A 27,460-nucleotide genomic window follows, 5' to 3' on the forward strand; every position below is an offset into this window, starting at 1 on the left:
CCTAAGCTTCATCATCCATCCCCCTTCAACATCTGACAATCACATCGTTTTTTTCCAATTTAATAATTATTTTTTTAAGAAAAGTTTTAGGTTTACAGCAAAATTTAGAGGAAGGTACAGAGATTTCACATATACTCCCTGCTTGTATCCATCACTACAGTATCATGCAGAGCAGGTCCACGGACTTAAAAACCCTGTGTGCTCTACCTATTCATTCTTCTCCCCTCCCTCAGCCCCTGGCAACCACTGACTTTTTTTTTTTTCCTGTCTCCACAATTTTGTCTTTTCCAGAATGTCACATGGTTGGAATCACACATCACATAGCCTTCGCAAACTGGCTTCTTCCACTTAGCCATACACATCTAAGTTTCTCCCATGTATTTTCTTGGCTTGCTAGAACCTTTGTTTTAGCTCTGAATAATATTTCATGTACCACATAGAATACATTTTTTAAGTCAAATTGTTTATATAGACAGGGGCTTCACATACCCAAGGGGGCTGCTTTGTCCTGAGGCATCAGGAAAAATTTAAATTCTATCCAGTATACTCCTTTTAGGTAAGCAAAGAATTTATATGATAAAGTCAATTTTATGGGGTTTTTGAAAAATATAAAGGGAAATGTGTTAAGTGCCCAGTACAGAAAGTAAAATAAATAGTAGACAGACTTCTATTACTGCTACTATGATGATGATGATAATGATAAAAGATTTCTATTCCAGAAATTAAAATAAAAGCTTTTATTCTTAAGAAGAAAAAACTTAACTACTGAAAGTTATTTCACCTATATGACCTTATCTCATCTTTACAGAATTCTGCAATGCAGGTATTATTTTCATTCCTGATTTTCAGATGATAAAACCGAGTCTCAGAGACTCAGTTGTCTCACCTCTTGTAATCTTCAGAATTGCCACTTGAACCCAAGTCTTCTCATATCAAATCTGGTACAGTCTGCATTACAAAATAATTCCATTCTCCAAGGTTCCAAATAGTCAGGCTTTTATTACACAATTCAGCAATTTTCAGAATGTGGTTCCTAGACCAGCAGCATCAGCACCACCTGCTGAAAATGCAAATTCTTGGGCCCCATGTCTGATCTACTGAGGGTCAGGTTGAGCAATCTGTGTTTTTACTAGCCCTTCAGTTTATTCTGATATATACTAAAGTTAGAGAACCACTGATCTAAGACAGTGGTCTTTTCTTCTAACTGCTTACAATCCCGTGATTAAAGAAAAATAAGATATAGCCACACAATGCCATTTACACAATGATTCAATGATTAAAATAACATTTTTATTTGAGGGAAATCTGAAACAACAAACTCATTTAAAACTTTGTTCTCTAATTATTTGGATTTTTCTACTCAACAAAAAGCACAACATATTACATCTATGTAGGGAAAAAAGAAGTCAAAACATGAGGGGTCTGGAATGAGTTTCAGCAGGGCAAAAGTAAGACAATCATGGTTTTCAGAGTTCCCTCTCCTCTTATTTTATCTACAATTGCTTAAGCAGGACTTTGAAAGATTAGCTCTACTATCAGTGTTCCTCCTTCTCATAGATCATATCCTCAGAGAACACAACTGCAAAAGGCCAGGGTGATGAGATTAAGGTGTCTCACAGTTGGAACAAAGACAAATGGGATGTGGCATTTCATAGGTTGAGCAGGGCAAAGGGAGAGCTGACATTTTATATGTTACAGATACTGCTTACTGATAATTCTCCACATTGTTTCCAGAGCCAGGAATAGAGGGCAAATGTGCTCTTCCTAATTTATCATCTACATATGTCCTGATGGCTTAGATCAACATCAAGGAGCAATTGGGGAGGGCAAAGATTCCTGCCAGCTGCTGCCCCAGAGGTCTGACTGTCACTGTGCATTATCAGAACGAAACAATCAGTCTAGCTTTGAAAAAGGCCCTGACGAAGACTCTGGCAGAAAGCATCTCTGAGCATACAGCCTGTTGCAAATCTATTAGAGACAAGCAATTCAAAGGAGATTTAGGAGAGGAGGTGAAGCTAATGGCACTTGTATCAGAAGCCAAAGTCTAGGGAAGGCTGGTTCCCCCAATTAGCCCTAGGCCTCCCTTGCTGCTCTAGTTTGCAGCCTCTTCAAACATCAGGATAAACTCCAGATGAGGCTGGGGCTGTTCCAGCTCTGCAGGGAGAGAGCTCTACCTTAGCAAGGGCAGACAGAGGCCCTAATGACCATCCTGTCATAGGTACAGCGAAGTACCTTTCTGGCCTGAACCTTGCCCCTTAAAGGCCCTAAAGAGCTGTGAAGCCTGTGCCCTGGTCACAGTTGGCAGATGATTTAACACTAAAGAGGCTTTTTCTATTAGATTACTGGAGGACAATTCTTGGCATTACAGAAATGCCTTCTAGCAGAGTGGAGGGAATGAGGTGAACATTTACTGAGCATCAACTATGTGCCAGGCCATTTCCAAACACTAACTTGTTTTATCCTTACAACAACCTCATTAAGCAGACAATTCTGTCCCTGGTTTTCAGATAGGAAAACAAGGCAGAGAAAGGTTACTTACTCCAGGTCACACAGCTTGCAAGTGCAATAGCTAGAACACAAACTCAAATCTAGGTTGAAAGTCCCTCCTCCTGTCACTACTATACAGAAGAGGCCCAGTGGGTTAATCATCTGTCTCTGAGAGGCCACTGCAGGCCTTCCTGTGTGAGCTGTGGCCCACAGGTCAAAGGCAATTACTGTACATCTCACCTGCGCCATCTTTCTTGGTCTGAAAACATAGATCCCAATTATGCTGTCCAGAGAGAAGAATCATGTGCTTCTACCACCACAGAAGGGGTTGGAGATGAAAGACCTGAGTTGAGAGTTTTTCTCACGGATGATCGGAATGATTTCCGTCTACTCCTCTTCCTCCACCCAAACTCTTTCCTCCATATTACCCCCTTATATGCCAGGTAAATAGAAATCCTCATCAATTTCTTTTGTTATCTTCTAATGAGGAACAAACCAGCAAACAAACAAACAAAGGCTGAGGAGAATGAGCTCTTTATTGCAAAGGTAACCAAACAACATTTGCTGCAATCTGCTTATTTCAGCATGATCCTCTAAGTGCCCTCTTCCTTGCCCTGGACACATAATCATAATCATAATCATCTGTGATATTTCAGCCAGTTAATCATTCATTTGTGATTGTCTAAGTAGTCTTAAGAACTGTTTTCTGCGCAGTTTCTTTTCTCATTTTCAAGTTGGCCAAAGTAACTTCTTGTAGAAGTAGATTCCGCTCTTGGGTATATACCTATCATTCCCCACTGGAGATTTATTTAACTGTTATTATGTATTTAACTAACTACACTATTAGTTATACTTCACCTATAATTACATCCTTCCTTTAATAATCTATTTGCAAGGACAACTGCATGATAGAATCTAGTCCTAGGGCAGGGTTCCTGCAAAGCACTACTCCAGAGTACCACTTGCAAGGCAGAACAAACAATCTAGAACAGAATAGGAGGTGGGATTTTGCAGGCAGCCCAGCATATCCTCTGCCATGGCTTAGAGGTAGGAATACTCACCCTCATCTGTGTGAGACCTGATTTTACTATGGCCATTTGGGCAAACAAATCTACTTTCTGAATTTCTCCTAAGGAAATAAAGACATGCATACACTGCAGGGGAGGGGGGCATCAGTCTCCAGGATACAGTACACTTATTTATAACCATTATTTGTGCTCTATCCTCAATAGGTAGAATATCTGGGGGTTAGGAAATAATAAATTGCTATGTTGCCATCACTGCCCATGGCTTCACCTCTGGCCTCAGTGAGTTAGAAATCCTACTGCCCAAGAGAACAATAGACAAGGAAAGAAGTTACCATTCTGGCAGGAGTAACTGAACCAGAGTATCAGAAAGCAGGGCTGCTCTTACACAACGGAGGCAGAAAGGAATATCTTTGCTACCTGGATGATCCACTGGAACACTGTAATATTTCTTTGGCAAATTTGGAAAGAAAATAGGTAAACGCAGCGGCCACAGCAAGAGAAGGGCATGATGGCCAGAGGCCCAAGGCTCCTCAGGGAAAGCCCCCCAAGAGCAAGACAAATCTAGAATGGGTAATAGAAAAGAGAGATTATGAACATCAGCTGTGATCCCAAGGACAGCTGCCACCATAGAGCTAATAACATCCCACTTTTCCTCAAAAAAGAGTCCAGTCAGGATCCTGGACAAGCTGTTCCCACATGAGGTAAACTTAGCATGGTAAGCAAGTTGGTCCAAGCAATGCAAGAGGTAGATTTTAGTGGACACTGTGGTGTACCGACAAGAGTCATCTCCCACTTAGTTACCACCACCCCAGCCCTACACACACACAAAGAACCAAGGTGAAAAGGCACTTATTCTCCAGACTGTCAGGATGGGTTCACTGCTGACAGTGTCAGCCACAGCTGGGTCCCTCCCCTGAAACTGTCCAAGGCCTAAGGGAGCTTCCTGGCTCAAGGTAATCCTCTCTCTAGGGGAGGGCTGCATCCTACCACTGATCAATGAGGGAAACAGAGACCCAACCTCCTTACCTAAGTGAGGAACAACTCTGAAAGGCCATTCCAGTTCCAGATCTCCTCAGAGGATTCGCTAAGAACTTCACTGTTACTGCACAGCAGGTTGAATGCTCCGCTTCTCAGACCTCCTGCTGCCTTCACTCATGCACAGGTGCTTTCCCAAGAGCACTCCCTGGTAAACTCTATGCACTTAATTCTCTATCTCAGGTCTGGTTTTCAGGGTACCAACCTAAAATAGCTGGAAGTAATCCCTAAGTGGGGAGATTACTGAAGGTTATTTCTCCTTTGTGCTTATTTACATTTTTTGATTTTTCAACAGTAAACATATTGCTTCTGTAGTAAGAAGACTAAACAAACATTACTTTTGTAGTAAGAGCTATATACACATACATACATATATGCATGTATATAAAGTTTCTTAAAGTCACTAAGTTCAGGCGAAAAAAGCCATTTTGGTATGATCTATAAAATGAACATAAGACAAAACCAACATAAGCAGATTAAACATATTAGTCTGAATACACGTTTCTCCGAGGAAGACACACAGGTGGCCAACAAGCGCATGAAAAAATGTTCCACGTCATTCACTGATTATTAGAGAAATGTACATCAAAACTACCATGAGATACCACCTCACACCAGTCAGAATGGCCATCATTAATAAGTCCACAAATAACAAGCGTTGGAGCGGGTGTGGAGAAAAGGGAACCCTCCTGTAGTGTTGGTGGGAATGTAAGCTGGTACAGCCGCCATGGAGAACAGTATGGAGGTACCTTAGAAAACGATACACAGAACTACCATATGACCCAGCAATCCCACTCCTGGGCATGTATCCAGACAAACCTTCCTTGAAAAAGACACATGCACTCTCTCATGTTCACGGCAGCACTATTCACAATAGGCTAAGACATGGAAACCACCCAAATGTCCATCAACAGATGACTGGATTAGGAAGCTGTGGTATATACACACAATGGAATACTACTCCACCATAAAAAAGAACGACATAATGCCATTTGCAGCAACATGCATGGAACTAGAGACTCTCATCCTGAGTGAAGTCAGTCAGAAAGAGAAAGACAAATACCATATGCTATCACTTATATCTGGAATCTAATGTATGGCACAAATGAACCATTCCACAGAAAAGAAAATCATGGACTTGGAGAACAGACTTGTGGTTGCCAAGAGGGAGGGGGAGGGAGTGGCATGGATGGGGTGCTTGGGGTTAATAGATGCAGACTATTGCCTTTGGAACAGATTAGCAATGAGATCCTGCTGTGTAGCACTGGGAACTATGACTGCTCACTTATGATGGAGCATGATAATGTGAGAAAAAAGAATGCATACATGTATGTGTAACTGGGTCTCCATACTGTACAGTGGAAAACTGACAGAACACTGTAAACCAGCTATAATGGAAAAAAATAAAAATTAGTATATAAAAAAAATTAAAAAACAGACATTAGTAAAAAAAGAAATTGATAGGCAAAAAGACACATCCTACCAAAAAAAACTTATAAAGCCTGACATGAAAAAATTATAAAATATGTATTATTATAACAAAACTATATTGTCATATATTATTATATATTAGGTAGAATATGCATATGTTATATACATTAGGGGTTTTATTACATATATAGTAAACAGTACTACAATTAAAGAAGTTCAACTGTTATTTTAAAACTTTTCTCATAAAAAAGGTACTTGTCTCAGACAGATTTAAAGTCAGTCCTACCAAACTTCTAGAGGAAAAAGTAATTACTGATGAAGATGTGGCTGAACAGAACTCTTACACTTTTAGGGAAAGTAAACTGATATAGCAGTTTGAAAAAATATTTAGTATTATATTTCCCATATTTTAAAATCTATTTTAAAGCTTTTTAAATCCAAGGTTTATATGCACATTTTGTCCTCCAGCAGCATATTTTTGTCACTTTCATATATTTCCTGCAAGGTTTGTCACTCGTTTATTAAGGATTCCATTTCTCCCATCACATCTTTAATTTCCAAGAGCTGATATTAATTATAGTTAAATGCATGTTTTTAGTTTGGAGCTCTTATTTATTTATTTATTATTTATTCATTTTTGTCTTTGGGGGTCCACACCTGCGGCATCCATGGAGGTTCCCAGGCTAGGGGTCCAATTGGAGCTGTAGCTGCTGAACTACACCACAGCCACAGCAATGGGAGATCTGAGCCGGTTCTATAACCTACATCACAGCTCACAGCAATGCCTGATCCTTAACCCACTGAGTGCGGCCAGGGACTGAACCTGTGTCCTATGGATACTAGTCGGGTTCGTTAACCAATGAACCACAACGGGAACTACTCGGAGGTTTTATACTTCCTACATATATCTAAAATCATTCCATCTATTTGTTTTGCTCTTTTTCATACTAAAGATTTTTGTCCCTCAAACGTCTCCTTGACTTAATGCTCATTTTTTTTTCCTGTCTGATTTTTTTTTCTTTTATTACATTTTCTGTTTTTTTCCCCCCCACTGTACAGCATGGGTACCCAATTACACACACATGTATCCATAATATTTTCTCCCATTGTCATGCTGCGTTTTAAGTATCTAGACATAGTTCTCAGTGCTACACAGCAGGATCTCATTGTTAGTCCATTCCAAAAGCAATACTTTGCATCTGTTAACCCCAAGCTCCCAATCCTTCCCACTCCCCCCCAGGCAACCACAAGTCTATTCTCCAAGTCCATGATTTTCTTTTCTGTGGAAAGGTTCATCTGTGCTGTTTATTAGATACCAGATATGAATGATATCATAGGGTGTTTGGCTTTCTCTTTCTGACTGACTTCACTCAGGATGAGAGTCTCTAGTTCCATCCACGTTGCTGCAAACGGCATTATGTCATTCTTTTTTGTGGCAGAGTAGTATTCCATTGTGTATATACACCACAGCTTCCTAATCCAAATGTCTGTCAATGGACATTTGGGTGGTTTCCATGTCTTGGCTATTGTGAATAGAGCTGCAATGAACATGTGGAGGCATGTGTCTTTTTTAAGGAAAGTTTGTCTGGATGTATGCCCAAGAGTTGGACTGCTGGGTCATGTGGTAGTTCTATGTACAGATTTCTAAGGTACCTCCATACTGTTTTCCATAGTGGTTGTACCAGCTTACATTCCCACCAACACTGCAGGAGGGTTCCCTTTTCTCCACACTCCCTCCAGCACTTGTTATTTGTGGACTTATTAATGATGGCCATTCTGACTGGTGTGAGGTGGTGTCTCGTGGTAGTTTTGATGTGCATTTCTCTAATAATCAGTGAGTGACGTGGAGCATTTTTTCACGCACTTGTTGGCCATTTGTGTATCCTCCTTGGAAAAGTATCTATTCAGGTCTTTTGACCATTTTTCCACTGGGTTGTTGGCTTTTTTGCTGTTGAGTTGTATAAGGTGCTGGTATATTCTAGAGAGTAAGCTCTTGTCAGTTGCATCATTTGAAACTATTTTCTCCCATTCTGTAAGTTGTCTTTTTGGTTTCCTTTGCTGTGCAAAAGCTTGTCCGTTTGATTAGGTCCCATTGGTTCATTTTTGCTCTTACTTCTGTTGCTTTGGGAGACAGACCTGGAAAAATATTCATAAGGTGGATGTCACAGAATGTTTTGCCTATGTTCTCTTCCAGGAGTTTGATGGTGTCTTGTCTTACATTTGAGTCTTTAAGCCTTTTCGAGTTTATTTTCGTGCCTGGCGTGAGGGTGTGTTCTAGTCTCATTGATGTGCATGCAGCTGTCCAGGTTTCCCAGCAATTCTTGCTGAAGAGATGGTCTTTTAACCACTTTATGTTCATTTTTTAAAGACCTGTGACTAAAGGCCTGGTGAGCTTGCCAACTGTGAACACCTTGGGCCATCTCTGTTGGGAAAAGTGCCATGTCATTTTCTTTAGGTCTTTCCACATGCGCTGGTCAGCTCCCCCAGAGAAGACTCTTCCAAAATCTTGGCTTGGTTCCCAGTGTTCTAAAAAGTGAACTGGGTGGCTCTCTCAATATTTAACAGGCATACACTCTACTAATCTTCCTGTTTCTCTTTGCTAATTGTGTCTAATTGTGTCTAGAATCCTTCAGTCTAGAATTCTTACCCTCTCTGGAAAGCAATTCTGCTAGCTGTGAAGAACAATTACTCATGGGTGTAGTATAGAGAAGGCAATTTGGGAACTTATCTGATTCTTTAAAAGCTTTCAATCAATTTGCTATATTTCAGCTAGGTCCTTTCATCTCATCTTTCAGAGGTACCCATCATGAAGCCTTTTGAAGATTCTGCAGCACAAATTAAGATGGTTCTCTGATTCCTACCCACTTTGTATCCCTCACCCCATCTTAGATTTGGCTTAGTTCTACAAAGTAACACTCACCATCTACTTTGCAGATTTTATTTTATTTTATTTTTTATTTATTTATTTAATTTTTTGGTCTTTTTTTGTCTTTGTTGTTGTTGTTGTTGTTGCTATTTCTTGGGCAGCTCCCGCGGCATATGGAGGTTCCCAGGCTAGGGTCGAATCGGAGCTGTAGCCAGCGGTCTACGCCAGAGCCACAGCAACGCGGGATCTGAGCCGCATCTGCAACCTACACCACAGCTCACAGCAACGCCGGATCATTAACCCACTGAGCAAGGGCAGGGACCGAACCCACAACCTCATGGTTCCTAGTCGGATTCGTTAACCACTGCGCCACAACAGGAACTCCTACTTTGCAGATTTTAAATATGCACTGATATTGTTTCATCTCTTTTCCCCATCTCTGCATTTTTGCCTTTTTAAGAGCTTTAGTGCGGTTTTGAAAGAAAATAAAATGAGACGTATTAAATAAACATGCTTCCTTTATGAGAAAATGTGATTTTAAGAAATGAAAATGTGGAGTCTATTACAAACAGTTTTGCTCCTAACCTCCTGACATGGGTACCAGAACAGATGTGCTGATTCATGGCAGAACTGACATAACTGCACAAATCTAGAAGTAACCAGTTCGATGAATCTTAGAAACACAATGGTTAATTTCTTACAAGTTGCAAAAGCATGCAAACTGTATGAAATTAATTTAGTCAGTTCAAAAAAAAAACATTAAAAAAATCAAAGCAGTAGTTACCCTTGGTTGGGGGAGATAGTTGAAACTGGGGCTGAAAATGGAGAACTTCAACAGTATTGGTGACTGTTAAGAATACCCAGAAGCAAACCCTGATGCAAGAATTTGAGGCTAAGTACAGCTGACCCTTGAACATGGGTTTGAACTTCTTAGGTCCACTTACGCATGGATTTTTTTTTTTTTTCTGTAGTAAATTTTTAGTGCTACATGATCTGAGGTTGGTTGAATCCGTGGATGCAGAACCACAGACCTGGAGGAAACACGAATATGGAGGACCCACAAATACAGGGTGCTAATACAAGCTGTATGTGAATTTTTGACTGCACAGAGGGTCTGCCACCCTAACCTCACTTTGTCGAAGGATCAAACTGTATCTTATTTGGAGATTATCCCAGGAAACACTGGTAAAGGAGTAAGGAAATGAAATGGAAAGGGAAAGGTAGGAAGTTAAACAAGGGTGACTTAATAACCAGTTTATTACCATGAGCAACCAATGCTCAGTTTCACTGGGAACTCTTGAAGACTGCATAGAATATATCTCAAAGGCATCCTGAGGGGCAAGGAAGCTTGGATGTTTAGCTACCAGCTCCTGTCCATTATGAGTTGTGGGCTGCTCCTGGTGGTCTTGATGCCCTGGCTCTTCCAGCACGCCCTGCCTGCAGGGGCTAAGCATGTTTCTGTGATCATAGAAAAGCCTGAAAGCAAAAGCACCTTTGGGTGCTTACAGCAGATGTCATTAGTGCTTTCCAGGAACAATGAGTACCAATGGCACAGGACTGCTACAGTGCTACTCTCCTTTTTAAAGTAGAAGGGGCTAAAATGAGATTTATTTGGTTATTCTTTATGCTATATATGTGAAATGTTTTCTTTCATATCAATGCTAATGTTAATAAAACATTAAATAAACTTGTACATGTTTTTTAGATTCCCATTTTATTCTTTGCAAAATGTTTGCTAGATAGGGGTTTACTTTCACTGACCTTCTGCTCACTCACGGCAATGGGGCCATAGACTCCCTGGTGTCACTGGGCCCTAAGTTATTTTTTGAACAAGTTAGCCTTTCACTGCAGGAGGCCTATTATAACTGGGTTTAAATATGGTCAGGAACTGATATGCAAGATGTCTTTAGACAACGTATTTCAGGAAAACATCATGGAGTGAAATTCAATTCAACTTATGTGTTTGTTTTTGTATTAAATGGGTCATTTTTACACAGTAAAATTTTTGGTATGTGGGGTCTCAGAGGTCATATGCCTTGGGCTAAGATAACTTTTTGGATTATAACCATTTCAAATGCCAATTATGCTCTTTCAAGCAGGAATGGTCCTATAAAATCCTCCTTTCTGTGGCCAGCATATTACAGTTTAGTTTATTTAATTTACTAAGCCAAATGCATTGTAGGTTGTACTTATGGAGCAGGGTCATTCAACTGGCCAAGGCAAACAGAGCTGACAACTGAACACTCTGCAGAACAATACAATGAAGTTGGACGCAAGAAGAAAACTCAGTGATTTGTACTGGGTTACACAAATAGGCTGACAATGCCTGAACTGATTTTTGACAATAGTCTCTGACCACTCTAAATCACTGAAGCCAACTGTTCCGTAAGAAGCAAGCTAAATAGACAGCAAATATTTACTGATTAAATTACTCCTTTAATACATTCACTTAAAAAAAAACCTCTGAAAATAAATTTCAAAAAAAAAAATCACCATGTCTACATTGACATGCCTATCGAACTCCTTGATACAAAGTTTAACTTAATCCTTTGTTAACACTATCTCTAAGGCAGCTGAACAATAATAAAAACACTTTTTACAAAGGAACTGACAATCCAACTAGCTTGAAGGGTCCTTAATTTTGCTTTGAACAAGATCAGATTCATCATTCTACTTCTACTTCATTCTAATGTAACAGGTCTCTGTTTACATTGACAAACTGATCACAAACTATGGAACCAGCAGTTTCAGAACAGCTCACAAGATTCTGACTCTACACAGGTGTGGATGTAAGCAGAACAGAAGAGCTGATAGCATGACAATGTTTTATGGGACACTCCTAACAGGAAAGTAGAATGCACTGTGGCTCCCTTTCATTTTACATGTCAAGCTGTGCTCAGGGCCTGCTTGGTGAGGCAGACCAATTTAGAATTCTCTTTGTGACTCTAAACATTTCCATTTAACAGTCATTAGTTTAACCATCTCTTAAAATGAATTAATCATTACCATGTCTTTATTCTCGTTCATACACAACCCCAATAGACGAACGGATGGGTTGATGGGTGGATGGGTAGATGGACAGATGGATAACTATAAACTGGAAATTTCACTGATGCAGCAATATACAAAACACATTTCAAAGTGAGCTGCTGAGGTGTTCCTGTTGTGGCACAACAGTATCCATGGCTTCTCTGAATCACCAGGATGCAGGTTTGATCCCCCACCAGCCCAGCACAGGATCCAGCATAGCCTCAGCTACACCGTAGATCACAACTGTGAGGCTTGGGAACTCCATTTGCCATGGAGCAGCCAAAAAAAAAAAAAAAAAAAAAAAAAAAAACAAAACAGTGAGCTGTTGGAGCATAGAGCCTAAATGTCAACATAGATATAAAAGATGGTGGCAACTGAGAGCATTTTTTGAGGATTATTTCATTGGAAAGAAAGACGTATTATGGGGGAACAATGATCTGGGTTTTTTGCAATATTCTTCAAGAGAACCACGGAACTCAATATCTCCTGCACTAATTTTGTCTTTTTTGTTTTGTTTTGTTTTGCTTTTTAGAGCCACACCCGAGGCACATGGAAGTTCCTAGGCTAGGCGTCGAATCAGAGCTATAGCTGCCGACCTGTGCCACAGCCACAGCAATGCCAGATCTGAGCCAAATCTGAGACCTACACCTACCTCATGGAAATGCTGTATCCCCAACCCACTGGATGAGGCCAGGGATTGAACCCACATCCTCATGGATACAGGTTGGATTCATTTCTGCTGCACCACAACCAGAACTCCAGCACTAACCTTGTCTTTAAAATTTTTCTATCTTGTTCATCATGCTTTTTTGCATTAATATTTATTTTTGCATTAAAATACTGTTTATTTATTGCAGAGGGGTTTTTTGGTGGTGGGGTGGATTGCTTTTTAGGGCCACTGCCATCATATGGAAGTTCCCAGGCTAGGGGTCAAATCAGAGCTATAGCCCTTAGCCTATGCCACAGCCACAGCAACAAGGGATCCAAGCTGTGTCTGTGACCTGCATCACAGCTCATGGCAACATCGGATCCTTAACCCACTGAGTGAGGCCAGGGATCGAACCCACATCCTCATGGATAGTAGCTGGATTCGTTTCCACTGTGCCGCAATGGGAACTCCTATTGAGTTTTGGGGTTTTTTTTTGGTTTTTTTTTTGGGGGGGGTTGACACCCTCTTTAATTCTGCACTCAAGGCCTCACTAGCTTCACTGCAGTCTGAGTCCTGACTGAGGGGCACAAGGTCATAATGCCTGGCCCTCACCTATACCTGCTAAAGCAATCTATGACAGCAGGACATGGGTGGGTGACTAGGAAGGTACTGCACTCTCCTCTAATCCTAAGTCAAAAGGATGGGAATTCTAGAGACTAGATGAAAGCTAATGGTAGAAAGATCCACCTGGGATCATTTAAAAGGTATCCTGTCCAACAGGATGGTCTGAGAAGAGTGAAGACAACCTAGGAATAACTGTTGCAAGGCAGAAGTCAAGATGTAATGGGAGTAGCCAATTGAAGGTGAGGCACTGCCACAGGTGGAGAGTGAGACTGAGGGACAGGGCTATCAGAGGGGTCCCACTCCTCTGCCCTCCTCCCTACTGTACAGTCCTAGGGGTTAAGCAAGAAGGTTTAGAGCATACTCTTCCCTGAAGACTGTAGGCATGCACACAGCCAGGCCTGGAATGAAGGTGAGGTGGGTAGGAGGGATCTTAACTGAATAAAGAGCAAAATATTCTTCAATACGGTAGATAAAAGATTTCTGAATACTACATTAAAACTATAATTTTGATATTAAAGTGACCTTAGGACTCAAGGCCATACTGTAATACTCCAGTGGCACCACTCTCATTATAATCTATTGGAGCTGGGCTGCAGGAGTCTATCATTTACAAAGACTACAGTGTAAACGGTGCCCCCTAAGATTGTGTGACTTGGAGGCCTTGATAGAACATTTTATTATTTAAATGGTCCAAAAAACCATGGGAATTAAAACCAAGGCTTTTATGGAGGGAAAGGAAATAAAACTTCTCCCAGTGAAGGATAAAGACAAAAATAAATTTCCATTTCAGTTAAACTCCGCACATTGTGCTTATTCAACTTATGGTTACAGAAGGATGGACAGGCTAAAGAAGGGGTGAATTAAAAAAAAAAAATAGATAGTAAAAGGCAATTTAAGTTACTAAAGAGAGTGATTCCAGTTAAAATAATCTGTTTCCTTAATAGGGAGATGAGTTGAGAAGCAAATTCCTATCAAAAAGGGTGGAAATGGAGTTCCCGTCGTGGCGCAGTGGTTAACGAATCCGACTAGGAACCATGAGGTTGCGGGTTCGGTCCCTGCCCTTGCTCAGTGGGTTAACGATCCAGCATTGCCGTGAGCTGTGGTGTAGGTTGCAGACGCGGCTCGGATCCCGCGTTGCTGTGGCTCTGGTGTAGGCTAGTAGCTACAGCTCCGATTCAACCCCTAGCCTGGGAACCTCCATATGCTGCTGGAGCGGCCCAAAGAAATAGCAAAAAGACAAAAAAAAAAAAAAAAAAAAAAAAAAAAAAAAAAAAAAAAAAGGGTAGAAATGTTCACTGGGGCAAATTTCAATGTCTGATTGAATGATGTTGTTTAGGGACTTTATCTCTATTTCAAAGGTTGGTCTCCCATACAGATGAACTAGATGAAAAGAGAATACTGTGCCCTGATGCCCTTGGGAGATACCATATCCATCTGTACATCTGTCATCTGTTGTCTTTGTATGCTATGCCAGTCCCTGATACTACCAGGGCGTTCCCACATACCTGCAGTTATCTTTTCTCCAATCTCATTTTCACCATCTTATTTTCAGTCCTCATGTCTCAGCAAGATTACAGTAATACTTAATTAGCCTTCTCTTCCAGATATGCCCCTCAAATCCTTTTTACATTTGGTGCCGAATGAAGCCTTCTAAAATACAAACCTGATCAAATGAAGACATATGTATGGGCATCTACAGACACACAAACACATGTGAGTATACACATATACATACCTACGTATTCGTATGCCTAAAAATTTATATACATAGACATGCATAGGAATATATAAAAATACACACACAAATACATGTAGTGTGTGAGTGTACACACATATACATATACTTAAAACTGAAAGAATCATATATAAAGATTATAGTAATTATGATCAGCCGGTGGTATTGAGTCCTTGATTAATCTATTTCTTCAGACTTTTTAATATTTTCTAAGTTATCTGCATTGACTGCTCATTAAAACAATTTTTAAAAATTTCTTAATGATACAGAACATTTAATGAAATAAGAAAATTAAGACAGTTGTTAATTTTTAAAGTATTTACAAAACAGCATATGTAATATGATTTCATCTACATGTGTAAAACTTGTATTTTATATAAATGAATGGGTATGTGTATACATAAATACATCTATACACACACATATATAAATGCTAGCACTGATTACCTTAGGAGATGATACCCTGAGTAATTTTTACTTTTCTATGTGCTTAGCTATACATTCAAAATTGTCTACAGTGAGTAGATACAGCCATGGTACTCTCCCCACTAAGTGTGATTCTCTGTGGCAAGGAGATAAAGCTATATATTAAAGGTATAGCAAAACACATTCCCATTTTCTTGTTTCACTCATTTCGTTTTGAGGTCCATGGTCATTCCAGAGGCTAAACCTGCACTGATGTGCATATGTGCATATGGAGGTTCCCAGGCTAGGGGTCGAATCGGAGCTGTAGCCGCTGGCCTACGCCAGAGCCACAGCAACTCAGGATCGGAGCCTCGTCTGCAACCTACACCACAGCTCACAGCAATGCCGGATCGTTAACCCACTAAGCAAGGGCAGGGATTGAACCCGCAACCTCATGGTTCCTAGTCGGATTCGTTAACTACTGCGCCACGACGGGAACTCCGAAAATGAAATATATTTGCTTTGTTTTGAAAAATAAATAAATAAATAAAGGTACAGCAAAAACAACTGATGTTTTTCCTGCAACTGGTATCATTGTTAGGGGACCACTGACTGAAACTGCCCACCTTGGACACACAGGACAACAGCCTTTGCATGAACTGTCTCACAGCAGGAGGCCCTGATAAGGAACAGAAGAATCTGGGAGACAATCAACCTCCCAGGATCCTTGGCGCTGCAAGCCATCTTGGCTGAGAGGTGTGTATGCCACCAAGAAGGAGCCTGGGCCAGACCAAGCACAGGCCAAGCAAGATGACGGGACAGAATCAACCTGGAAACTAACCCCATTCCCATAAAATTGGAGACAGCGAGCCATGTGGCAGAGCAGTTCTCCTGGGTTCCCTTACTCCGCTGCTCTCTGTCTGCGTGCCTCTTCCCAATAAAGCCTCTTATTTTGTCAGTACTTGTCTCCTAAGGACAATTCATCTCTGAGTGTTAGACAAGAGCCCACTCTCAGGCCCTAGAAGAGTCCGCCTTCCTGTAACAACATGTTCTTTATTTCTGTAATACTCTTTCTCTATGAGATGACAATTTGCTTCTTTTAATCAAGGAGCCAAAGTCCTTTGTAGGATTTTACCAAGTCCTTTGTAGGATTTTAGCTCTGGAGCCAATTATCTGCAATTAACTTCCTTTTGGAAAGCTTGCAAATAGGTACTCCTCACCTAGGCTGCATAGCAGGTGAAACTGAGCAGAACCCTGTGGAGCTCTTGGGCACAAGTTCCGTGTCCCTCATTTCTCATTTTTAGGAAATAAGCTTCAGCCTGCTGGACCTTCCCTGAGTTCCAAAGGGTAACAACAATTGTTAATCATGGAAGAGAGGGGATGCAGAGACAAGGGAGGAACAGTCAAGAAACAATAGTGCAGCCTTTGGGCAGGGTCCTGGTTCCTCTTTAAGTAATACACATAACAGTGTCTTTGAGTTCTTCTATTGAACTAAAACCCCCAATGAATGAAAACAAGAGAGCAGGACCACCAGAACCAGTCCTAGGGCCACTGAACACTAACTGTGAAGAAGAATGAAAGCTTGCATCTATCCTGATCCTTATCTGTGGCTCTTCTTTCCACTTTCTACTATAGAACCACTTCCTATTCTCTCCCGCAAGGGAAGGCACAGTCTTTAGGGCATTAACCTGCTGTGGCCTCCATTGCCTGGCAATGCAATAAAGCTATTTTTTTTTTTCTCCTTAGCAGAAAATTCTCTCTCCCTGTCTGTGTTCGGCACTGGTGGACAGAGGCCAACTTTCAGCAACACAGGCAGGAAGTCAAAATATTGCACAAGATAAATCCATGACCTTGGTGTCAGAACAGAAAGCAGTGAGTGGGGTGAGGTGAGGATCAAGACGGTGGAATAAGAGGACCTGGAGCTCACTTCCCCCCACAAACACATCAAAAAATACTTCTACAAAACGATTCTCATGGAAAACTAAAGTAGAAAATGGCATCAGTACTCCTATATAACCAAAGCTTCAAGAAAGACCTCCATGGAGTTCCTGCAGCAGCACAACAGCATCAGCAGTGTCTTGGGGAGCACTGGGCCATAGGTTTGATTCCTGGCCTGGTACAGTGGGTTAAGGATCCAGCGTTGCCAGATAAGGCAGAAGAGGATGTCATCAATCCTTCATACAACAGCAAGCCTCATTCCACAAGCCTCATTTGCTTCAGCAATCACCTCCTCTGAGGCAGAGACCAAACACAGAGGCAAAAGAGTCTGATCAATACTGGCCTTCAGAGCTTCTACTCCAACATCTGGGAGGCCGACCCCACCCTGACAGAGTGGCAACAGCTACAGAGCAGAGAGGGCCCCACCTCACAACCAAGAAAGGCTCTAGATACCACAACACCAATCACACCCCCTTTCAAGAGGATAAAAGCCAACACACCCTGAGGAAGGGTGTGGCTGGCATCCATACCAAAATCAGCCCTTGCATCAAAAACACTGGACAGATACTCTAAAAATAGAGCTATCATATGATCAGCAATCCCCACTCCTGGGCATATATCCAGGAAAAAAAAAAAAAAAAAACTCTGGTCTGAAAAGATACATGCACCACAATGTTTACAGCAGACACAGAAACAACCCGAATGACCAACAACAGGTGACTGGCTTAAGAAGATGTGGTATATGTCTACACACACACACACACACACACACACACATGGATATTACTCAGCCATAAAAAATAATGAAATTATGCCATTTGCAGTCCCATGAATGGGCCTAGAGATTACCACACTTAGTGAAGTCAGAGAAAGACAAACACTGTATGATATCACGTACATGTGGCATCTAAAAAATAATACAAATGAATCTATATACAAAACAGAAGCAGACTCACAGACACAGAAAATATACTTATGGTTACCAAAGGGGAAAGGGAGGGAGAAAGGGACAATTTAGGACTAAGGGATCAACAGATAAAAACTACTATACATAAAATAGATAAGCAACAAGAAGTCACCATATAGCACAGGGAGTTATACTCAAAATCTTGTAATCATCTATAATGGAAAATAATCTGAGGCCAACGGGGACCTGCTGTATAGCAAAGAGAACGCTACTCAGTATTCTGTGATAATCGTTATGGGAAAAGAATCTGAGAGAGAATGGATATGTGTACATGTGTGCCTTGTAAAGCAACTATAGTTCAAAAAGCACTGCTGTACTATTCATTATCAAACAACCAGTTGGCTAGTCAATACTCATCACATCCTGTAGCCAGAGAAGGAAAAAGTGACACTTCTAGAAGGGCAATAAAAGCATTAATTAGAATACCTCAACTCATTCTGTGCACATAATCTATCAATTTTATGTCATCTCGAACCACAAATCTGAAAGTAGAAGAGCAGAAGAAACAAACAGGTTAATAATAGACTATTACAATCAATACAGTAAGTGGAAAGGAAAAGGGTTATGATGATGATACAGACATGAAGAAAACTTAGCCCAGGCAAAGAGGAAGGAAGGAGGCAAACCAGGCCTACTGGAACTGCTTCTGAAAGGCTGAGTGGATGCTATGCAGGAAAAGCATGGGGTGAGGGGGAAGATTTCCATGCAGAGAAAAAAGGATGTGCAGAGATAGAAATGTGAGAGATCATAGCACTCTGGTGAAGCAAGAGTAAAAGAGGGTGGACAAGAGAGGTAAGAAATTTAGAACTTTATGCTGACGGCAACAGCACGTCAGTGAATGTGAACAGGTGAGGACAGGAGACGGCCAAATTTGTATTTTATAAAGATAGTCTCTGGACAAACTGGATTCTGGGAGAGCAGGAGTGGAAAATCATTTAGGAGATGATTATCGTTACTTAGGCGAAAAAGGGTGATTACCTGGGAATACAAAGGAAGAAGGGATGTATGCTTATGTGATATTAAGAGGTAAAAACTGTATTGACTTTGTTGATAAAATGGAAAGCCAAGGATAAAGGAGAAGAGAGACCTCAGAATGATTCCTAGGATGGCAGTATCATTCACCGATATAGGATGTACAAGAAGAGCACAAGGAAGGGTAGAAAGTCAAAATCCTTCCCGGTTTGTGGAGTTTGAGGAGCCAAAATAACATAGAGCAACTTGATAAGGAATGGGTACCCCGTAGGAGAGAGATCTGGGTTGTATCTTACAATTTTAGAGTCACACATAAGGAAAGTGAAGACATGGGACTGGCAAAGACAGCCCAGGTAGATTGTGTGGACTAAAAAGAGATCTTAAGGCGCAACCTCAAAATATAAAGTATTGGCTGAGGAAGAGTCGCCCAGGAAAGATCCAGAAAAGGACATGCAGAGAAGGAAGAGGAATATCAAGAAAGGATAAAGTCAAGAAAAGAAAAGGAGAATTTTCAAAGAGGGAGGAGTCAATGGTCTGGAATGCTATAACAACATAAAACAAGGGTCAAGGATTTGGGAACAAAATTTCATCAATGAACTTAGTGAGCAGTTTCAGTGGGGGATGAATATGAAAGCTCAGCTGCAGTAGACTGAGGCTCTAACAGAAGATAAGAATGTTTGAGTCAATACAGATTCTTTTCTCAAGAAGCCTGGCTATATGGGGAAGGACAAAGATTGAGTAGGCTCCAGAAATGTCAACAGAATCCAGGGAGAGTTCTTCTCATTTCTTGAGATGGGAGAGACTGGATCATCTCAATGTGAAGGAGAAAAGATCTCACCTCAGCCAAATAATTAAAAAGGAGATACGGAGATAGGAAGAAAAACATTTGTACGTATCAGATTATAATTTCAAGAGTTGCTTTCCCTTGAATGAAACTGTATGTGTTCTTTATTCTATAATTTAGCATGGTGCCTAAGTCATAGCAGGAATTCTAATATGTGCTGAATGAATAAGTGGGTGAAAGAAGTTCTAGAAGTAAAGAAAGCAAGTAATACTGAAAATGAGAAGCATAAAGTGAGAGAATTATTGCTTGATGGCTTATTTCCCCCTTGTACTAGTGTGCGGGTCATTTGCTGACGGCAAGGGAAGAAGACTACAGGAGAATGATTAAAGATCCAGTCACTGTCACAGATGAGGAGGGAGGTGACTAGCATACAGAGAAGTCTTGCCAGGGCAGATGATTCCGCTGAGACTGGAAACCATGCATGATCAATAACAGCACCTGGGCCACCACAGGATTTGAGTTATTTTATTGGCAACAGGTATTGACTGGATAGAGAATGTAAACAAACTGGGAGGAGGCTCCAACTTGGGAGAAAATGGAGGCAACCACTGACTAAAGTTCTCTCTGACCTAAGAACTGCTGTCATGGGAGAAAATAAAGCAGCTGAGAGGATGAAAAGTTGTGGCCAGAGAGTGGCATGTTAAATCTCACAGATGGAACAATTTCAGTAGCGACAAATCACAGGTTACAGCCCTGGATGTAAGTGGATAAAGTACAGTAGAAGTAAAAGTTATTAGGGATGAGGAGATCAAGGTACCATGAGGACATAGTGACAAGCTTATCCACATAGACTTTGAGCTCACTCAGGACGATGGCAAGACACCAAGGATGATGGTGAGCCTGGTGCCAAGGCTCACCATCTATCCATTCCCTGACAGGTAATACATGGATAGATGATAGACAACAGTGATGCAGCAGGCTGGAAGGTGACAGCCAAATGGAAATGGTCTCAAAAGGAAAAGATTTTCTTAAAAAAATTAAAAAGGCAGAAACATAATGGATGTGGCAGTGGGAAGCTGAGATAATGCAAACCCGTCTTCCTCTGTCTATGCGATGAGGGGCACAGGGGATCAGCAACCCCCCATCCAAATTCCTTGAGTGGGACTCATCAGTTGGGGGACAGACCCAAATGAAAAAAGATAAGGCAGAAGATGAAGTTATCACTCCTTCATGCAGCGTTCAACTGACACGTGGATCCTATGAAATGGCTGTCTTGTTATTAATGAGAATCAGCAGGCAGCACTCAGCACTATTTGGTAGATAGCCCTCTATGCACTGCTCTAACTCTGTAGTCTTTCTGGAAGAAAAGCAACCAGACATCTCAGGTACAAAATCTAAGACATACTTTAACATAATTTAATTTAGAGGCTTATGGTTCAAACAGAATCAAGTAAACTCTGTAGGTAAACTGAGAATCCTCCCTTATTCCCCATTCACTGCAGAACCTTAAGACTTTCCTGTTACTCCTTTCATCTGTTCCTCAAATCCTTCTCTCAGATGGCCCTAATAGAGACCACTGTTTTTCTCTGACATGTAAAAGTTACACTACTTGGGACTGAAAAGCAAGATTCAGAAATGCTGAGTTGATTAGAAAATACCTAAAAATGCTATTTCCCATAAATTATATTATTGTTATTATTATTTGTCTTTTTGCCTTTTCTAGGGCTGCACCCACGGCATATGGAGGTTCCCAGGCTAGGGGTCTAATCGGAGCTGTAGCTGCCAGCCTACACCACAGCCACAGCAACTCGGGATCCAAGCCGCGTCTGTGACCTACACCACAGCTCACAGAAACACCGGATCCATAACCCACTGAGCAAGGCCAGGGATCGAACCCACAACCTCATGGGTCCTAGTTGGATTCGTTAACCACTGAGCCACGACGGGAACTCCCTATTTCCCATAAATTATATTTTTAAAAAATACTCTAGAAAGACTTTCCTTCCTACTTTACAGTGGTAAAAGGATTTCTGTGACCTCTAGAAAGCAATTCCTTTGAGATGAGCTTGAAACATCCTATTGCCAGTCTTCATGGTATCTCTGGGCTTCATGATGATACCAGTGTTCCTTGGTTATCATGAATCATCTGCTTTTCTCTCTTCGGAGCTATGCTGAGACTTTTTTTTTTTTTTTATAAAGGTTTTTATTTTATTTATTTATTTTGTCTTTTTGCTATTATCTTTGGGCCGCTCCCTCGGCATATGGAGATTCCCAGGCTAGGGGTCCAATCGGAGCTGCAGCCACCGACCTACGCCAGAGCCACAGCAACGCGAGATCCGAGCCGCGTCTGCAACCTACACCACAGCTCACAGCAACGCCGGATCGTTAACCCACTGAGCAAGGGCAGGGACCAAACCTGCAACCTCATGGTTCCTAGTCGGATTCGTTAACCACTGCGCCACGACGGGAACTCCCTGCTGAGACCTTTAAGAGGTGATTACATTTGGGAGAAGTAGACTTACCTGACTCACTTTTGGTGGTTCAGGGCAGGCTTCTCAGAGCACTCAGTGACCAAGCTGTGACCTGAAGCAACACAAAGCAAGCATATTCAAGAGACTGAGGACTGCAAGAAGTTCAATATGATCTTAGAATTCTCAGTAAAGAAAGGCCAGATACTGCAGATAGAAGTAGTGGCTTCAGAGTTCCCATTGTGGCCCAGTGGTAACGAATCTGGCTAGGATCCATGAGGACACAGGTTCGATCCCTGGCCTCAGTGAGTGGGTTAAGGATCCAGCATTGCCATGATCCTGCATGGCTGTGGTGTGGGCCAGCAGCTACAGCTCCAATTCGATCCCTAGCCTGGGAACTTCCATATGCCACCATGTTCAGCCATAAAAAGAAAAAAAAAAAAAAGTAGGGACTTCAAAGCCATCTTAAGGAATGTGGTTTGTACTTTCTCTTGAAGGAATGGGACAGGGGTGAGCAGGAGCGTCTGCTGATTTCCACTGCTTCCAAACGACTCAGTGACTGATGGGGACTACAAAGTCCATACAGAGAGTACCCTCTAGCTCCACAGCATCTGCACTCCATCTCCTGACTGACACACACACACACACACACCCCTAATCCACCCACTTCTCCAAGCTCCAGGAACCTAAATCTTCTAGTATTATCAAAGGAGAAAATAAAGGACTGGGTCTACCCTCAGCTGACCAGCCCAACTGTATCATCAGTATAAGAGGTCTGTTCTGGTCCAAAAGTTCTGTACAACCTTTTCTAGACAGGGTCCAGGTAAGTGGTAAGAACTGGGGAGCTGGAAATTTCAGGAGCTGCATAATGTGTAATGTTAAAAATTTGATTTGAACATTAAAAAAAACAAAACCCCATTAATGATGCCACTATACATAATTAACAGGGATGTCCAACTGACTCTAACTTAGCTTATGACACTGATAAATGGAAGACTGAACGTTTAACACGTCCATTCTTTTAGCAGTTCTGCTTCAGTCCAGGTGCTATGTGCTTTCACCTGATCCTATCCTGTTCTTCCTAGGAAGCCAAGGTGGCCATGAGATAAAGGGCTCTGTGAGGTGAACAACAATAAGAAGCCATTCCAGTTTCCTCCTCTCCACCTTCTTGAGTCAGGCACTTTTATTTCAATTGTTATGAGATCAGAGAGGAAAGTTATATTCCCACAGGGAGCTAAAGCACCATGCTATCCTTAGCAGGCAAATAATCCAAGTCATACCTAGCCCCAAGTTAATCATTAGTGCAAGTCACAAAATACTTAAACAAACACCAAAATAAATTCAAGTGACTTCTCTAATAAACACCAGAAAGACATGGACTTTTTCTTTCTTTCTTTCTTTCTGTCTGCCTGTCTGTCTGTCTCTTTAAGGCCACACCCATGGCATATGGAGGTTCCCAGGCTAAGGGTCCAATCCCAACTGTAGCCACCAGCCTACACCACAGCCACAGCAACACAGTATCCGAGCTGCATCTGTGACTACATCACAGCTCATGGCAACGCCAGATCCTTAATCCACTGAGTGAGACCAGGGATCAAACCCGCATCCTCATGGATGCTAGTCAGGTTCGTTAACCGCTGAGCCACAATGGGAACTCTGATGTGGACTTTCTTTACCAAATATCAAAGTGCTTTGAGACCTGGGATACTTCCAAAAGCTTATTATTGATATTGGATTGTCTTTCTCAGGGAATGAGCAGAGAAACAAATGTTTACAGAGTACTTGATGTCTATTAGTTGCTCAGGTCCATGCTTTATACAATTTTTACATTATCATATTACCTTGATCATATCACTCAATCTCTCTCAGCCTCAGTTTCCTCACCCGTAAAATGAAGGCAATAATAATTACAATTAATTAATAATTCTACAGGTAAGGAAACTGAGGCTCAGAGAGATTAAGTCATATGATCAAAGTCCTAAATAGTGTATAAAGGGTGTGGTAGGCAGTATTGAATCCAGTCTTTTTGCTTCTCAAACACATACTTTATACTGCACTACATTTCTGTTCCAGTGACTACATACATCTACTTTCCTAAACTAGGGGAAAAAAAAAAAAAAAAGACTGGATCCATCATCCGTGGCCTTCTAAATACACAAAACATCACAAGCAGTGGATTATTTGGGAGACTATTAGACTTTGACTTTAGGGTAACCAAAAACTTCTCTTCTCTTCTCCAAGCTGAAAGTACAGGAGGGTGATGGTTCCCAAATAATGAGGTTTTCATTATCTCTGATAAAAGAGAGAAAAACCAAGACAAGGCGGTCAATTTTTTTCATAAAGTTACAGAGTTATAAACGTAAAGGACTTCCTACTACTCAAGGATTACTATCTCTCTTCCCTAGCCACCCCCTTTCTCTTGGTCTCTATCTCTGGGTATGTATGAGTACTCAGATGTCTTTCTTTTAGAAAAAAATAAATGGAGCTAACAGAAGGTAGCCTATTTTGTACTGTGTTGACCTGAGAAAATAAAAAGTGGACAACTCCACTCAAAGACTCTGCTCAATAGATATCAAAGTTTAAAAAAAAAAAAAAACTTTATTCTATTTCCCGATGTCCTGTTCAAATCTGTTAGGTACGACCTTCCCCTGATGCTGAATGAAATATTCGACATGCCCTACAACTTCTCTACTAATCTTTAGTTAAGAAGAGGTTCTCTGGTCACATTCACTCATAATATTAGTCTCTTTTTGGTAATTAGTATGTTCAGGCTCTAAATAATCAAAACTGCACTGCACACTGCGTTAATGCTTTTCCTTCACCAGCTAGGGGCTGCTCCAGGCTGGAAGCCTGCATTTGGGTAAGGGAGAGATACCGTGATCTCCTTTCCTCTCCTTTCATTTTTCTAGCCACCCTCCATGCCTCCCAACCCTCCTACCTCCATTGAGTTTTGGCTTATGACTGTACGGGTTCAGGGATGAGAAGATGTGAGAGTAAAACAAAGGAATGGTTTTAGTTAATGGCATAACTGACATCTGCCTTTTGTTTCCTCTGCACAGGGTGGATAATTTAAAGCTGATTCTTTACCTTATGGGAGTTTTCATGTTATTCAGCCACACTTCTACCTCCTGAAAATTTTCTCAGTGGTCTGTCATTATTCAAGACCAAAACAAAAATATAATGGGTAACAAGTGTGTGTCATGCACTGTACCAGATGCCAGGATATTTACCCAAGGTCCTGGCAACCCAAAAACACAATGCAAAATGACATATTAGAAACATAAATTTTCTGAGTTCCCACTGTGGCTCAGCAGAAAGGAATCTGCCTAGCATCCATGAGGACACAGGTTCAATCCCTGGCCTCGCTCAGTGGGTTAAGGATCCAGCATTGCCGTCAGCTGTGGTGTAGGTCACAGAATGCATCTCGGATACTGTGTTGCTATGGCTGTGGTGTAGCCAGCAGCTACAGCTCCGACTGGACCCCTAGCCTGGGAACCTCCATATGCCATGGGAGCGTCTATAAAAATCACACACATATTTTCTCAGGTCAGTCTCCCAAAGCAATAGAAATTAGAGCAAAAATAAACCCATGGGACCTCATCAAACTGAAAAGCTTTTGCACAGCAAAGGAAACCAAAAAGAAAACAAAAAGACAACTTACAGAATGGGAGAAAACAGTTTCAAATGATGCAGCTGACAAGGGCTTAATCTCTAGAATATACAAGCAACTTATACAACTCAACAGCAAAAAAGCCAATCAATCAATGGAAAAATGGGCAAAAGACCTGAATAGACATTTCTCTAAAGAAGATATACAGATGGCCAACAAACACATGAAAAAATGCTCAACATCGCTGATTATAAGAGATATGCAAATCAAAACTACCATGAGATATCACCTCACACCAGTCAGAATGGCCATCATTAATAAATCCACAAATAACAAGTGCTGGAGGGGCTGTGGAGAAAAGGGAACCCTCCTGCACTGTTGGTGGGAATGTAAGCTGGTACAGCCACTATGGAGAACAGTTTGGAGATACCTTAGAAATCTATACATAGAACTTCCATATGACCCCGCAATCCCACTCTTGGGCATCTATCCAGACAAAACTCTACTTAAAAGAGACACGTGCACCCGTATGTTCATTGCAGCACTATTCACAATAGCCAGGACGTGGAAACAACCCAAATGTCCATCGACAGATGATTGGATTCGGAAGAGGTGGTATATATACACAATGGAATACTACTCAGCCATAAAAAAGAATGACATAATGCCATTTACAGCAACATGGATGGAACTAGAGAATCTCATACTGAGTGAAATGAGCCAGAAAGACAAAGACAAATACCATATGATATCACTTATAACTGGAATCTAATATCCAGCACAAATGAACATCTCCTCAGAAAAGAAAATCATGGACTTGGAGAAGAGACTTGTGGCTGCCTGATGGGAGGGGGAGGGAGTGGGAGGGATCGGGAGCTTGGGCTTATCAGACACAATTTAGAACAGATATACAAGGAGATCCTGCTGAATAGCATTGAGAATTTTGTCTAGATACTCATATTGCAACAGAAGAAAGGGTGGGGGAAAAATGTAATTGTAATGTATACATGTAAGGATAACCTGACCCCCTTGCTGTACAGTGGGAAAAAAAAAATTATATAAAAAAAAAAAATCGCACACACACTCACACAAAACCCCCCATAACTTTGCCGCCTTAATATCACATTAACCTTAACTTTTAAGCTGTATTTGGTCATAAAGTCCTACTTTACAAGGAAATTGCTATTGTAAAAAAAGGGATAGGTCATTAATAGTCTCATTTCCCGGATGTTATCTGATATATGTTCTAAATTATGTCACATTCAACACAGTGTGCACTTTGAACATGTAAGCATAAAAATTGTATTTAGACAGTATGCATTCTAAGTCTTAAAATAAATGTGACAACAAATTGTAGTTTAAGACAGAGTAGGTATGCTTATCATCTTTCAATGCAGCTGAATTTCAGGAGAGGACCTAAGGAATTTATAG

The 27,460-nt window shown here is 41.1% G+C and overlaps 1 long non-coding RNA gene across 14 annotated transcripts in view; it reads right to left on the reverse strand.

The window, feature by feature from the left end:
- The window catches only part of LOC146400981 (uncharacterized), a 119,233-nt gene that overhangs the window by 61,818 nt on the left and 29,955 nt on the right, over positions 1-27,460 (reverse strand). For 12 of the 14 annotated variants that reach the window (XR_014813115.1, XR_014813117.1, XR_014813116.1 and 9 more), the window contains one exon: positions 22,474-22,534. The exons of the other annotated variants lie outside the window; for them this stretch is intronic. This is a non-coding gene — a long non-coding RNA (uncharacterized LOC146400981). The remainder of the gene's footprint in view (positions 1-22,473; positions 22,535-27,460) is intronic. 14 annotated transcript variants of the gene reach the window in all.

This window comes from Sus scrofa, chromosome 8, assembly GCF_054392235.1.
Source record: "Sus scrofa isolate SSC_HxYL_T2T_F1_AM1 chromosome 8, Sscrofa_HxYL_maternal_Yorkshire_Landrace_v2.0, whole genome shotgun sequence".
NCBI classification, from domain to species: domain Eukaryota; kingdom Metazoa; phylum Chordata; class Mammalia; order Artiodactyla; family Suidae; genus Sus; species Sus scrofa.